We start from the raw sequence: 16,621 nt of genomic DNA, 5'->3' as shown, positions 1-16,621 counted from the left end.
ACTGTGAAGACAGTAAAAAGATCAGTGGTCAGAGGGGAAAGGAAGATCAGGTGGAACACAAAGGATTTTTAGGGCAGTGACACTACTCTATATGATACTGTAACAGTGGATACATGTCATTACACAACTGCCCAAACTCATAGAATATACAACACCAAGGGGCGCCTGGGTGGCTCAGTTGTTAAGCATCTGCCTTCGGCTCAGGTCATGATCCCAGCGTCCTGGGATCGAGCCCCACATAGGGCTCCCTGCTCAGCAGGAAGCCTGCTTCTCCCTCTCCCATTCCCCCTGCTTGTGTTCCCTCTCTCACTGTCTCTGTCTGTCAAATAAATAAAACTTTAAAAAAAAAAAAAAAGAATATACAACACCAAGAGTGAACCTTAGTGCGAACTATAGACTTTTGGTGATTATGATGTGTCAATGTAAGTTCATCTATTGTGATAAATGCACCTTCCTGGTGTGGGATGTTGATAATGGGGAAGCTATGCATGTGTGGAGGCAGGAGTATATAGAAAACCTCTGTACCTTTCTCTTGATTTTGCTGTGAATCTAAAACTACTCTAGAAACAAAATAAATAAATAAATCTACTCTAAAAACTAAAGTCTAAAAGAATTATCTCAATGCCTAGAAACAAGATTAGAAATTCCAAATTATTACGGGTAAAAGAGAACAAAGAAACTTTGATCAACCAGTCAAAAGTCAAGAAAAGGACGAAAGGAACAGTATAAATAGAGTAAAATATTTTAATTCGTTGTTCATAAGGTACCTTTACAAAAGGCACAATCATTTTCAAGAACTAGAGACCTCCAAACACCATCTTAAAATTCAATTAGTTTATAATGCATTTGAATAAATTATAGTTTTGAGGACAGCTCTTTTAGAAGGCTGAATAAGATTAGCTTAAACAATTAAAATTCTGTTACCTATATAACTAGTGTGAATGCAAAATTTTTTTATTATTATTATGAAATACTTCATACATACTAACAAGTAAATAATATAAAGGCATAAGGCATAAAAATAGTTGTAAAATACTCATAAACCCTCCACAAAAGTTAATAGAACATTAGCAATACTTTTGAAGCCCCCCAACCCGATATGTGGTACGCTCTTCCTCTCTATGCCAGCTCCCCTTCCTCTCATCCATTGTCTCTCAGGGGCGACTAGTCTTCCAAAATTTGTGTGCATCATTTTGTTTGCCATCAAAGTGAACCCCTAGACAATATATTTCATATTTTTTATGCCTCTGAACTTCATACAAATGGTACGATGCTGTGTTTTTACCACAATTTGCTTTTTACTTTAACATTGTGATGACACTTGTCCATATTGAGATATATAAAGCTGCCCTGAACTCATTTTCATTGTTACCCAGGATTCTGTGGTATGAATATACCACAATTCATTCATTTTCCTATCAATGGACCTTGGCTTGTTTTTAAAACTTTGCTATCATAAACATTGCTGCTGTGAATGCTCTTGAACACATTTCAGTGCTTTGAGTATATCCCTAAGTTGTAGATTATACACACCTTCAATTTTAAAAATCAATAACAAATTGTTTCACAAAACGCTTGCATAAATTTACACTCTCACCAGCAATGAAAGCCCTGTGATTTTTGCAGCTTACTGACTGAAGAGAGTTTCTAATTCATAGAGCGGGGAAACGGCAGACTTACTGATTTGAGGAGACAATGTTAAGAGTCTGGGGAGACCAAGGTGGCTAGTGTCTATAGAATGGTGTAACAGAGAGAAGAGAGCAGGACAGAGATACAACTATGGGAATCTGCTGAGGCTCTCCCTCAAGGATTCAGCTGAGTACTAATCAGTGCATGTGTGCAAAGAAACTACTTAAGGCTGGGGAAAGAATCACCTGGAAGTATTACAGGTAACAGGGCTCTGATTCACAGAAGACTGGAAACAATGTCTGTTCCCACTAGCCAAATTGGAAAACCTCCTGATTCACAAGGCATTAGGCAAAATACTCAGAAGGCTTTACCTCTGTGGTAGGGAAATAATTAGCCATAGACTGAGCACTGCTTCAGTCTGTCTTAACAAATCATGAAGATGTGACAATCAAATTCCTTCCTAATAATTGCATTCCATTCTAAAGTTCAAGAAGATCTATTGGAATACAAAAATATCCTGCATTCAAAAAATGTAAAATTTATACCATCTAATATCTAATAAAATTGCCATGCATGCAAAGAGGGGCAAAGTACAACCTATAATATGGAAAAAATTCAACTTAAACTGACCCAGAACTAACATGGATATTAAAATTAGCAAAGACGTTAAAACATTTATTATACCTGTATTCCATATGCTTGAAAAATAACACAGATACAGAAGATATAAAGAAGATCCAAATCAAAGACCAAGAGATGAGAACCATAATGTATAAGCTAAAAAAATACACTAGATGGCATTAACTGCAGGTTAGACATTGCAGGGGAAAAGATTAGTGAACATGAAGACATTAAAAAAAAGAAACTAACCAAAATGAAACAAAGTAAAAAAGGAAGATTCAAAAATGAACAGAGCCTCAGTGAGCCATGGGACAATTTCAGTCAGCCTAATATACCTGTAATTATAGTTCCAGAAGGGCAGTGGGGACAGGTAGCAAAAAATATTTGAGAGGCACCTGGGTGACTCAGTTAGTTAAGCAACCACCTCTTGGTTTCGTCTCAGGTCATGATCTCGGGGTCATGAGATTGGGCCCTGCGTTGGACTCTGTGCTCAGCTTGGAGTCTGCTTGAGATTCTCTCCCTCCTCTTCTTCCCCTCCATCTATGCTCTCTCTCTCTCAAATAAATAAATAAAATCTTTCAAAAAAATTGAAAAGAATAATGGTTGAAATTTTTACAAATTTGTCATAAAGTCTAAACTCACTGATCCAGGAAGGTCAATGAAACCTACATCATAGTCAACACCTCAAAACCACTGATAAAGAGAAAAATCTTAAAATCAATCAGAGGGAAATGACATGTGATGTATAGTGGCTCAAAGGTAAGGATGACAAGAAACAATGCAAGCAATGAGACAGTGGAGCAATAGCTGTAAAGTAGTAAAAGAAAACACTGGCAACTTAGAGTTCTAATCCAGTGAAACCACCTTCAAAACCAAAGTCAAAATAAGAACTTTCTTGGAGTTATGATAGCTAAAGAATTTACTACCAGCAGGCCCTTACTACAAAATATGCTAAAGGAAGTGCTTCTAGCAGAGGGAAAATGATACCATTTGGAAATATAGATCTATATAAAGGAATGAAAACACTATAAACTATGACTACATGGGTAAGCAGGTGTTTTTCTTTGTTTAAAAGATAATTGGTTATTTGTTTGTTACTTTTTTTTTTTTAAGTAGACTCCATGCCCAACGTGGGGCCTGAACTCATGATCCTGAGATCAAGAGTCACATCCCCTAATGAGTCAACCAAGCATCCTGATAATTGATTATTTAAAACAAAAATGATAACAACGTAGTGTAGTGTTTACAACATATACAGAAGTAAAATATATTACAACAATAACACAAAGGCTACAGGGAGATAAATGGAAGTATATTAGCTTAAGTGTCTTTAACTATAAATTAATTGGTACATTATCACTTGAAAATAGACTATGTAAGTAAAAATGTATTTTATAAAACCAATAAGCTAGCAAAAGGGATAAAAATGGAATAATATTGGATTGGATTAGATCTGCCCTTCTATCTTTATTCTCTGCTTTAATTTTACTCTGAAATTTAGGGGTAATGTATCAATCTAAATTTTAAGATACACTTTAAATAACTGTAAGTGTAAAAATGATATAGGAAACTTATGGATAAATAATAACCATAAAAACATCTGACCAAGATGAAGAAGCGAAATTAAAATCTTTGATTTAACAATGGAAAACATAATCTAAGTATATGACTAACCTACCTGCATATGTGAAAGAACTTATTTAGCATTCAGGAAGTGTGTTGAAATTCCTCTGGCATATTCAAAAGTATTGTTATATAATCACTTAGTTGTCTAAGTAGCACTGTGATTTGGAGTTGAATCATGAATGCCAGACTGTAATTGTACCCTATTTAGTAACTGTGGACTGAAAGGAAGTGCATAAGCAATACCATTGTTGACAAATAATGTGAATTCTCTTGTAGCTCATCACAAAACTGCTGTTCTCAGAGTTAAAAATCTTTACTTAAAGTCCCTGGAAAGACAGGCTTAAAAGTTCTTTGCAATCAATGTAGAAAACATTTTGGTCTTTGGTACAAACGCCTACACACTGTTTAATGCAACACTAGAGATAAGACATAAAAAGAAAATTCATGATAACTATTTTAAAAGAGTTTTGATTTTGGAACAATGTAGAATTAGTGAGTAATGAAGTGAACTAATAACATAATATATAGTAATAAACTACTTTAAATTACACTTTAAAAAATGCCATCTTTCTTAAATCACAGAGACAGCCAATAGGAATACATAGTAGAAATAAGAGCTATATTTTTCACTATTGCAACAAAGTTGTAAAATGCCTAGGAATAAATAAAATGAAAAAGCGGAAGACGTACTTGAAGGAAGGATATCCAAGAAGACCTGAACTAATGTTCTAGGATGCCAAGACTTTATATTTTAAAGATGCCAATTCCCCACAAATTAATCAGGGCAGCCCCCCAAAAAATTAACAGACTTCATTTTTTAGAGGAGTTTCAGAATTACAGAAAAACTAGTAGAAAGTGGAGAGTTCCCATATATTCCTTTTCCCCTGCCCCCAGTTTCCCTATTATTACCATCATGCATGGGTGTGGTATACTTAACTGCAAGTGATGAACCAATACTGATCATCATTATTAACTGAAGTCCACAGTTTACATTGAGATTCACTCTTTGTACTGTACAGTTTATTTTTGTTTTGGTTTTCATGAATTCATAATATATAATATATAATGTCCATCAGCACATTATCACACAGAATGTTTCACCGCCCTAAAAATCCCCTGTGCCCCACAAGGAATTTTTAAAACTGGAACATGATAACCTGATTCTAAAATCACTTGAAAGAAAAAAATAATGCACAAAAATCAATAAGGATTTTTTGACAAACAAGAACAATAAGAAAGACCTTATCTTATCAAATACTAAAACATAATACAAAGCCATAGAAATAGAAACAGTAGTGTAAAAATGCAAAAATATGTACATAGATTAATGGGACACAAGATAAATCCCAAAGCTAAGCATATATTTATGGGAATATAGAAAGGCATTTCAAATTAGTGATTAAAAGTGTCTAATAAGAAAGCAAAATTGAATTCTTATCTCACATCATATCCAAAAATTTTACCCATATTTAAATGCCCAAACATAACATTATTAATAAAACTATAGAATATTTCAGTAAAACATATGACAATATCCTGATAACTTTGTAGGTAAGAAAGTACATTAGCTAACTCAGTGGGATTGATTGAAAATCAGGAGGGAATTGAATAATAATTTTTATAGTAAATCTCTGTATCACTTGAGTCCTTATCAGGAGCATTACTTTTGTAATTAAATAGTATGTAGAAAAAGAAAAACAATGAAGTTTCTTCCATGACTATTTTCTCTGATCAGAAAAAAAAAAAAATCTAATTATTTTACACAACTTTTCCAAACAATAGTCCTGTCATAAAAGTCCTTAATTGGTACATATAGTAAAAGAAAATTGTCAGTTCATATTAAAAATTAAGTTCACATTCCTAACAAACAGGACCCATATAAAACATTAAAATACAATCTCGTGGAAAACAGGGTTAAGAAGCCTTTTTTGAAAGTCTTGCCTTGGCAATCACTCACTAGAAATAATTTCCTTGAGGGCGCCTGGGTGGCTTAGTCAGTTAAACATCTGCCTTCAGCTCAGGTCATGATCCTAGAGTCCTGGGATCGAGCTCCGCATCAGGCTCCCTGCTCAGCAGGGAGTCTGCTTCTCCCTCTACCCTTCCCCCTGCTCGTGATCTCTCTCTCTCTCTCTCAAATAAATAAATAAAGTATTAGAAAAAAGAATTTCCTTGATTCTTATTTTTCTCACAAAAGCGTTCTCAACTCAAAAAACATTATGTCTTTTCATTGTTTCATTGTAGAGCGAAAAGCCCAGTCACTGATTAACCTGTGGACACTGGTTCTTCTCATCACAGCACAGGATCACACTGACCATAGAATTTATTGCCCAAACCAGGACTTTTTTGACAGTGAAAGGGAGCCCTATTAATACTTACACCTGGACAGCATACATCAACTCACACTGTCCTGGGAACACAAGGATGAATGACCAACTACATGGAAAGCTTTTGACACTCTGTCCCTTTCCTACCTCCTTATACTCGTTTTCCACCAGTGTGTCTTTGGACCTCACGTTCTAGGAATTCCACACCACTAGTTTCTAAATTATGCCACACTGCTCCACACCTCCAAGGTGTTGCATATTCAAAGCCCTCTGAATAATTCAGTAATTACTACTGAGTAATTCAGAAATTCCTATTGCACTTTTAAAACCATGCTCAGATGGTTAACTCTTAGGAAGGACCTCCAGTGTCAACCATCCTCTTCCTGTATTAAGAGTCAGTCACTGAGTATCTACACTGTGGTCTACTTTGCAGGGCTACTCAAGGTAAACATGACCTTTATGTTCTGGGAGCCTATAATCTGTGATAACTCTGGACCTTGAAATGCTTCTACTGCTATGATTGTTTCACACTATGACATCTATCTGTGCCATGCCTTTATAGAACTGTCAAGGTTTGGAGTGCCTGGGTGGTTCAGTTGGCTAAGCATCTGACTCTTGGTTTTGGCTCAGGTCATGATCTCAGGGTCAGGAGATTGAGCCCTGTGTCAGGATCCGTGCTCAGCGCAGAGTCGGCTTGGGATTCTCTCCCTCTCCCACTGCTCCTCCCCACCCCCATTTGTGTGTGCATGTACTCTCTTTTTCTCTAAAATAAATAAATCTAAAAAAAAAAAAAAACTGTCAAGGTTCTGTAAAGACAAGTATTTTAGCAGATCTCTGTGCCTGGTAGCATCCTAACCCTCCTTTAGAAAATTAGCCTTCCCTTGGGGCACCCGGGTGGCTCAGATGGTTAAGTGTCTGCTTAAGTCCTGAGATCAAGCCCCACATTGGGCTCCCAGCTCAATGGGGAGTCTGCTTCTCCCTCTCCCTCTGCCCCTGCTTGTACTCATTCTCTCTCTCAAATAAATAAATAAAATCTTAAAAGAAAAGAAAATTAGCCTTCCCTCACTGCACACAGTCTCAGTAGGTATCTTAATTAAGTCCTGCTATCTAGCCAACCATGGCAAAACCTAGTGATTTAAAACATGCACTGATTTTGTCCATGGGTCTGCAGGTTAGCTGGCAAGTTCTGCGGATGTGGGCTGGGCTGGCTGACGCTGGGGGCTTACCTAGGAATCTGTGGTCAGCTGGAGGGGTTACTGGGGGCTTGCTCTTTGGGGTGGTTTTAAGATGTGTCTGAAAATTCTTCCACATTCTTCCTTTCAAAAGGTGAAACCTAATCCCCCTTCCTTTGAATATGGGCCAAACCTAGTGACTCATTTCTAATAAGCAGAAGGTGTCAGAGCAGTAAAGGCAGGAGGCTTCTGAGGCTAGGTCCTCAAAGGCCCTGCCACTTCCAGCTTGCCCTCTTGGATTGCTTGCTCTGAAGTGGGGAGGGGCGGGAGGGGAGGGGCAGCCGTCTTGTTGCCTGTGGAGAGAGGCTATCCTGGAGAGTAACAGAGGCCTCCAGCCAACAAGCAACACCAAGTCGCCAGCCATGGAGGGGGTCACCTTGGAAGTGAATCCTCCAGCCTCAGAAGACTCCAGGCCCAGCCTGCATCTAATCTGAAAGCTCAGGCCAGAACTTCCTCTAAGCTCCAGCTGGATTCCTGACTTCAGAAGCTGTGTGAGGTAATCAACGTCCATTGTTGTTTTAAGCCACTAGTTTGGGGAATAATCTGATGCACGATAGCAGATAGTGGATACCCTGGCTAAGATGACCTCAGCTGGGACAACTCACTTCCATGCCACGCCTCTCATCTTCCATCATGCTAGCCAGGATTCACTCTCAGGGACTGACAAGCTTCCAGGAAAGGGAGCAGAAGCTTCTGAGCCCCCTGAGCCTCACTTCAAAGCATGCCACCTGCTCTTGCCAAAGCAAGTCACTGGGCCAGTCCAAGTTCAAGGGTGGGGACACAAACACCTCCCCTTGATGGAACAAGCTGCAAAGTCATGTTTGTTAAAGGGTCAGGGATATGCCTGGCTGGCTCAGTCTGCAGAGTGCGTGACTCTTGATGTCGGGGTCATGAACTCATGACCAACATGGGGCATAGAGCCTACTGAAAAAGGGGGGGCATGGATAATAGGAGGGAGATAATTAATAGGAGGGGGATAATTGAGGCCCCTTTGGCAATCAGCTACCACAACAGAATGATCAGTCAAGATGTTTCCCCTCCTTAGCCCCCAAAGTGGCCTCTTGACTGAAGTAAAGAAGGTCAAATGCTCCCCACCCCAAGAATCTCGACTGGCTAACTCAAGAGGAAGAATGAATGGCTTCATCCCAACAATGAGCAGTTTGAAAGGCAGAGCTTTAGGTCCTGATGTCTAGATTTCTTGAGCTTGTCTATGTCCTCTCCTGTCCTGTGTCTGCTTCCTCGGGTTTTCCTTTTGTAAACCTACCATATGCTTTCCAATAAGCACCCATTCTTTCCTTCTGGAATCAGCCGGAGTTGGTTTCTATTGCTCACCACCAAAGAACCCAGCCAGAGAACCGCTGTCAGCACTCAGCCTGGGGCTGCACAGTCTCATTAGTGCTCCTCCCAGGCACCAGTGTCCCTTGCAAAAGGAGGGACCAGAAGATGCCATACACAAAGCCCCGAGAGATCCCTCAGATGATAACTGGCATGCAGAAAGTACTTAGAAACTTTTGCAACATCCGTAAGGACAAATGCAATGCAGATGCAAAGCAGTAGCAACCAACGCTATAGAAACCATTCTGGCGTGTTATTTTTTGGCAAAGGCTGAACTGTCCAGCAGCATTTCCATGTGGCACGGCTGCAGTATGCCAGGGCTCTCCCATGCCAAGAGAGGCCAAAGTTCTTGGCAATTGGACCAAATATTCTTATTCAGGCTAGGAAGGCAACTGTCCCACGGCTCCTGCCTTCCACTGACATATGGCGGCTCCGGGCCGAGGTCCTATTAGCTCATCTATTGTTTTTATATATTTATTTAAATAAATTAAAACTATATTTATATATAGTTTTACAATCACTGGGCATGAAATTCTTCATGATTTCCACCGACTGCTGGTCATGTTTCCTTACTAATTCCCTGCACCAATCAGGGATGACAGAAGGTATCAACTCCCTTCTGGGGTATTTAAACGGCGAGCAGCCATCTATATGCAGAAAGCGTGCCCACAAACTTTGGAGAACTTTGTTTATGCAGAGCCCAGAGCACAAATGCTGCAGGATCAGATGACGTTTGGCAGCTTCCAAAAGAAACTCACTAGCGTTTCGGTGTTTTTTTAATTTGTTTTTTTGGTTTTTTTTTTTTTTTTGCTTTGTTTTTACGTTGAAGTTCTAGCAGTTGTCAATCAGGGACAGGCTTGGCACTTGGCAGCAGAGACAGGGCGTCATAGTGGTTAGAAGCAGGGGCTTTTAGTCTGAAGACTGTGACTTCCCATCTCACTCTGCTTCTTACTATCTGAGTGACCTTGGACAAGTAACTTAACCTTTCTGGGCTTCGGTTTCCCCATGGGGGAAATTGTGCCCAAAAAAAAGAAACGATCTCATAGGGTTCTTTGGAGGATTAAATGTAACAACAATTGTGATATGCTGAGTCCAGTGCTTACAGCGTAGGGAGCATTGAATAAATGCTAATTGTGACTTCTTTTTTATTACTACTAGTACTACTAATAATAGCAACCACTGAACACACCAGCAGCTTCCAGGGCTGGCACAGCAAGACCCAGGGACGTCTGACTCACCACATCAAAGCAGCAGAGTTAATACTGGTGCCGGGGGGATTGGCATCAGCCCCAGGGGCAGCCGTCTGGCAAAATGGGGCAAGGTGTTGTGTCTCAGAGTCTCGGTTCCATCATCCCATGTGGTCAGCATCTCACCTTCATGCTCCATCTGGGCTGGACCAGCAGTTTCAGCAGCAGACCTCGGGAGAAGGGAGGCGAGACCACATCTAGGTTTCCAGCCTGGGCTCCAGACCCAGCAGACAAAAAGACCAAGTGCCTGCTTGGGGGCAGACTGATGCTCGTGGGACACCAGGGCTCTGGTCATACTGCTCGGACTGGGGCAGCAATAAGTCTCCAAACCCATCCAATCAGCAGAGGGGAGGAGCTTGCAAGGATCTGCCAAGATCAGCTCTCCAGCAGACTGAAGGCAGCGCTGCAATGGGAGCTGTCCCTTGATGGTAGGGACAAGGCCATCTTCCTGAGCTAACGGAAGGCATGAGATCAGCAATGGTAGGGAAAGCACAGAGCCCACCATAATGACACAGCTGCAGCAACTACGGAGTGTTCTAGGGGGAAGCAGGGCTGATAACTTGAAACAAGGACTGTCACCTGCTCTGTCAAATCCCCAGCCCGGTGGCAGACAGTGCCAAAGGGTCCCAACCTCGGAGTCATCTGCAACAGACTCCTTTAGGATCTTGCCACGTACAGCGATTCTCAGAGGGAATCAGAATCTTTAGCAAGATAGCCTTGGGATTCAAATGCCCCTTTCAGTTTAAGAAGTTCTGCTAGGATTTCCTTATCAACTGGTAGGATTTAGCGGGTGAGTTCAAACCGCTTTTCCATTTTTGCTTTGAAAACAGACTGAAGTTGAAAGGTGCTGAAGGCATGAAGCATGTCCCACATTTTAGAAACTGCAACAATCTCTTACTGATCTGCCAGGGACATTGGCTCATGAGAATGTTCCCATGTAGCCAGAAGTAAGAGGGTCCTGGGCCAAGAGGAGATGGAGGGTTGGGGGGAAGCCAGTTAAGATATATGGGAAGTGAGACAGAAATTTGGAGCATGAGCATAGTAAGAATTAAAAGACTCTCCATCTGAAATTTTCAAAAAAGAGGGAGAGAGAGAGAGATTCTCCATCTGACCTGCTATCATTTCCTTCATTGGTTGATCATCTTAATTATTTGTTCTGTTTCATCATTTGTAGTTTTAAGAAGATTGCAATCACTCCACTGTGCTAAGGTATATCAAGGAAAGGTGATTTTCACGGGGTCAGAATTGTTAGGTGGGAGCTCTCACAGGCACCAGGAACTGGTGACCATGGAGTTAGCGTAGGGAACAGTGGGAGAACAGTGAAAGTTTGGGGGAGCACTCAGGACCCTCCCACCTATAAGTTTTCTTTCTTCAAAACTGTATGTGTGTGTCTTTGTGTGGGCATGAATTTCATGAAGGTGTTTTTTCCCCTCAGCAGTTCCTAAAATATTTGCTGTCTGTGGCTTCCTTTGGGAATCCTCTAAAGGGGATGAACCCTTTCCCCCTGTCACCCCATTCCTCAAATATAGAGACCTACATTTGCTCAAAGCTTGGCATGCAGTTTCAGGGGGTGATGGAACCCCTATGATCTCAGGTTAAGAACTCACACCTGTCACCTTCCACACATTTTTATTTTTTCTTTGAATCTATAACTTTAAACCTTCACAGTACCATTGTCTGAACAAGTAAGGATTACCGGTTTGCTTCCCATTGGTTGGGATCAATGAGAACTAACTCATCTTTGAGACAATGAATAGTCCTTACTCCAGATGTGCTATTTTAAGCTGGAAGTAACCAGAGAGCTCATAATAAACACTAGTGTCCAGGGACACCTGGGTGGCTCAGGCAGTTAAGCATCTGACTTTGGCTCAGGTCATGCATGATCTCAGGGTCCTGGGATCGAGCCCCATGTCGGGCTCCCTCCTCAGCGGGGAGTCTGCTTGTCCCTCTGCCCCTCATCCTGCTCCTTCTCTCTCTCTCTCTCGCTCTCTCAAATAAATAAATAAAATCTTTAAAAAATAAAAATAAAAATAAAAAATAAATAAACACTAGTGTCCAGGTCAGAGGCTATGGTTGAACTGATCTGAGTGGAGCCCAAGCACCTGTATTTTTTTTTTAAGCTTTTATTTATTCCAGAGAGAGAGAGAACACACAGGGGGAGGAGCAGAAGGAGAGGGACAAGCAAACTCCCCAAGCCCAATAGGGGGATTGATCCCAGGACCCCAAGATCATGACCTGAGCTGAAACCAAGGGTCAGACGCTTAACTGACAGGCTTCCCCCCACAAGCATCTGTATTTTTTTAAAGCTCTCTAAGTGATTCTAAAGTGCATCCTGACTTCAGAACCACTGATCTAGGGTGCTCTTGCCCTGAACTGGATCTGGGCTAAGCAGTGATCCCTACTCTGCTTTCCCCTGTCCCTCTCAGCTTCTTCTGTGTACAAGAAGCAGGTGTGCCCAAACCTGAGCAAGATGAGATGAATGTCTTCTACTCATATCCTTTCCCTCGGGTACAATCCTGTTTCTGTCCTAAACATGAGACCTGGGGGAAAAAACGCACACTATTAAAACCCAAGTTTAACAAACACCTTCCAATGAACTGCCAATCTTCACCTCTCCATCAGTGACAAAGGTCTTCCACAAGCAGGGTGGGGACGTGCCTCTGACCTCACTCACAGAGCCTTTCACCACCTGTCGGTGTGAAAAATCAGGTGAGCCACACTGTGTTTAGTAAACAAGAGTCAGTATCTCCAAGCTGCTTGCCTGTGAATCAAGCCCTGGTCCACTTGTGCATCTCATTTCCATATGCATTTGAAGAGGTGATTATTCCAGTCAACCCTTAAGGTAAGTTACTTCTTTGAAAATCATTGAGCAGCAAATTTAAAGCTTGTGGGTACTGGCAAAAAGTGTGATGAATTATCTAATTGGCAGTCTTAAAGCTCCACTTGGAAACATTCATTACTTCTAATGACTACAAAGCGCTCATTTTTTTTTTTCAAGGATAGATGGATACATGGTGGCCACATCTTGGGGGCTGGTTAGCATCTGGCTTGTCCTCTAGAATGTGCACATCAGCCACTGTTTGGTTGCAGATTCTATAGAAACAGTGCCTCTGCAAATAAGGTTTCCTTCAATGAAATGTTAGCTCTCACACCCCAACCCACCTTGTCCAATTTTAAATTCTGATTCCAGGGGCGCCTGGGTAGCTCAGTTAGTTAAGCATCCAACTTTTGATTTTGGTTCATGTCACCATCTCAGGGATGTGGAGATCAAGACCCACATTGGGCTCTGTGCTAGGCATGGAGCCTGCTTAAGATTCTCTCTCTCTCCCTCTCTCCCTCTGTTCCTCCCCACCTAAAAAAACAAAAAACAAAAAACAAAAAAACCTTCTGACTCCAACTCAAAACTTGTGATAATCAATTGATTTTCTTTATTAACAATAATTGAACTACCTCTCTCCATGCTAGCCTAAGTGCAATGAATAAATGAAATGGATTATTTCAACTCTGCTAATGAGACTCAAAATATATTGGGCCCAAGCAACTGAGAGGTCTTCATTGTTTCTCAAAGTAATCCATGGTGGTGTGGCTTGAGGTACAAAATCAACGTTGTAAGTTGGTCTCGTTACGCCTTTGAAAAGCAGTGTCCTGTGTTGCTCAGGTTTGTGAGAGCAGTTAGACACTAGGATTTGAGCACACAGTTTAGATCATTACCTGGGATCCTTATTCCATATATTTATGGGGAAAAGCTAGTTGAGGACATATTTAAAACACACATAAATCCAGTCATTCAAAATCTTAACATTCTTCACAGGACACAAATGTTATTTGAAGCTCCCTCTAAAGATTATAATTAGAAATGTGACTTTAATGTGAGCTAATAAAATATATTTCTCAGCATCTCAATGGGAACTTTTTATCTTGCCCCTAGAAGGAAGAATGACAGAAATGACATCACCAGCTACCACTACATGAAATATGGCAGTTCACAGAGAACTAACACCTACATATTCTCACTGAATCCTTAAATTGTCACCAGACCAACTTTGAGGAAACCGGAGCTTAAGAAATCCAAATAGCTTGTCCACCGTCATGCCATCAGGATGTAGCAGAGCCAGGGCTCAAAAGCAGGCTTGTCAGACTCAAAGTCCTTCTCCACCGCCATCATCTTAAGAATAACAAGGGCCACCATTCACTGGGCACTTACTGAATACCAGGCACCTCATAAAAAGCTCCATTTAACATGAGAGATGCACAGACAGCAAAGAAGGCATTAACATCTGAAGCCCAGAGAACTTAGTTCCTTCCTCAATTATATAGAGCAAGTGATAGTAGTAGGGTTTGAACCTAAGAACAAAAGCCCCTACTCTTTTCTCTGCCCCGGTGGCCTTCACCCGAGGCAGAGATCTGCTCTCCACATGCCTTTGAACATCCATCACACAGTAAGCCCCACTCAGCAGCTTGTAGCCCCGGAGCCAATGCCAAAGACCAAGGGATCCGCCATCTTGACGTGTGATGTGGGGAGCTAGAAGGCTTCCTGCCTTGCCTGATGCTGTGCTCCCTTATAACTCAAGAGGTCCAAAGGACACAGAGAAGTTGACTCTTGGAATCTGTGAAAGGATTTATTATTTTTATACTCTTATGCCTTATTAACACCATTTGCCTGGGATCTACTTGACCCTTGAAAAAACCTGAGAGGGCTTCATGAGCCCCATAATCTAACAGATGGAGAGAGTCCACTGAGTGCTGAGGTGCAGGAGCATACAAACAATAATCTTCCTATACACTAGCAGAAACCAATCTGAAAATGTCCGGGGCGGGGGGGAATCCCATGTACGTCAAAATAGCAGGGAAAATATATAAAATAAACCTCACCAGAAATGTGTGAGACCCATATGAAGAAAAAGAAAATTTTGTTGAAGAACACATAAGCTCTTGGATGTGAAAACTTAATATTTATAAATGCTAATTCTCTACAAACTTAACTGATAAATCCAAACTTTTCCCAATGTTATTCCAATCAAATATCCAGGTTTTTCGATGAAAACCTGACAAGTTAGTCCTAAATATCTTCAGGAAGATAAAATGCATAAAAATAGCCAAAATAAAATGTGTAAAAGGATAGAAATGAGGTGATTATTTGCTCCACTAGTTATCAGAACTTACTACAGAAAAACCCGAAGTGAAAAAAAATGTTTTGGTGCAGGAACAGACAATAGGACAGTATAAGGGAGAACAATTAAAAAAAAAAAAAAGACTGATGGATTTCTATCAATTCGTTATGTGATAAAAATGAATATTCCATGCAGTGAGAAAAAGATATAAATTACAATAAATTATGTTGGAGGAATTAGCTATAAATGATTAAATACTTTCTTCACAAGATACTCAAAATTTAAGGAGCTTAAGGTAAAAAAATTAACAAAAGGAGAAACTATTGGTAAAGTTTTCATAATCATGGTAAAGGGAGTACCTTCAAAAGAGCAAGAAAGATGAAGTACCATTTTATAGATTAACATGGCCCATGAAAATATGCTCAATCTCATTCAGATTCATACAAAAGTACATTTAAACCCCAATGAGGGGCACCTGGGTGGCTCAGTCGTTAAGCGTCTGCCTTCGGCTCAGGTCATGGTCCCAGGGTCCTGGGATCGAGCCCCCACATTGGGCTCCCTGCTCCACGGGAAGCCTGCTTCTCCCTCTCCCACTCCCCCTGCTTGTGTTCCCTCTTTCGCTGTGTCTCTCTCTGTCAAATAAATAAATAAAATCTTTAAAAAAAAAAAAAAAACACCAATGAAATACCCCTTCCCACCCAACTGATTGGCAAAAATTTTAGGCTGTTTTTATGCATGGTTGGCAAGATAAAAAAAGTGATTCCATGCACTGATAATGAGACTATAATCTTTTTGGAGGGCAATCTGGCAGTATCCATTTAAATTAAAAATGACATGTCCTTTGACCCAGCAATCACACTGTAGGGTTTCTACCTTAGGGGAGATAATTATGCAGAGACTTACAGAAGGGTGTGTACAAAATTATTATTAATAGCTCCAAATCTGGGGGGGCGGAACAAGATGGCAGAGGAGTAGGAGACCTGGATTTCGTCTGGTCTCAGGAATTCAGCTGGATGGGGATCAAACCATTCTGAACACCTACAAACTCAACAGGAGATCAGAGAAAAGAATAGCAACAACTCTCTGAACAGAAAAGCGACCACTTTCTGGAAGGTAGGACGTGCGGAGAAGTGAATCCGAGGCGATATTTGGGAGGATAGACGGCTGGGGAGGGGCCTCCGTCGGCCGCTTCTGGCAAGTGATAGAGCCACAGAGCACAAAATCGGAACTTTTAGAAGTTGGCTCCGCTGAGGGACGTCGCTCCGGTGGCTAAGCAGGGGGTGGAACCCTTGTGGGACAGTGTGGTCTCAGGACCCTCGGGGTCACAGAAAGACCGGGGGTGCCTGAGTGCGGCAGAGCTCCCAGGAACCGGAGCAGGGAAGCCGGCTGCAGAGAGGGAGCCCAGGCGCGGGTCTCAGCTCGGGGTTGCCATAAACCGTGATCCGCGACACAGTCGGGCCCCTGCTCCTCCAGCAGGGACCCAACAGGCAGCAGAT

At 41.3% G+C, this 16,621-nt stretch overlaps 1 long non-coding RNA gene across 5 annotated transcripts in view; it reads right to left on the bottom strand.

The window, feature by feature from the left end:
- Positions 1 to 16,621, bottom strand: part of LOC115937664 (uncharacterized) — a 72,469-nt gene that overhangs the window by 49,595 nt on the left and 6,253 nt on the right. For 2 of the 5 annotated variants that reach the window (XR_014148758.1, XR_014148756.1), the window contains exon 1: positions 10,006 to 12,464. This is a non-coding gene — a long non-coding RNA (uncharacterized LOC115937664). The other 3 variants (XR_014148754.1, XR_014148755.1, XR_014148757.1) reach the window with 3 other exon arrangements.

This window comes from Leptonychotes weddellii, chromosome 9 (genome assembly GCF_054177405.1).
Source record: "Leptonychotes weddellii isolate Sample4059 chromosome 9, ASM5417740v2, whole genome shotgun sequence".
Classification (NCBI taxonomy): Eukaryota; Metazoa; Chordata; class Mammalia; order Carnivora; family Phocidae; genus Leptonychotes; species Leptonychotes weddellii.
This window is presented reverse-complemented; position numbering and strand designations above follow the sequence as displayed.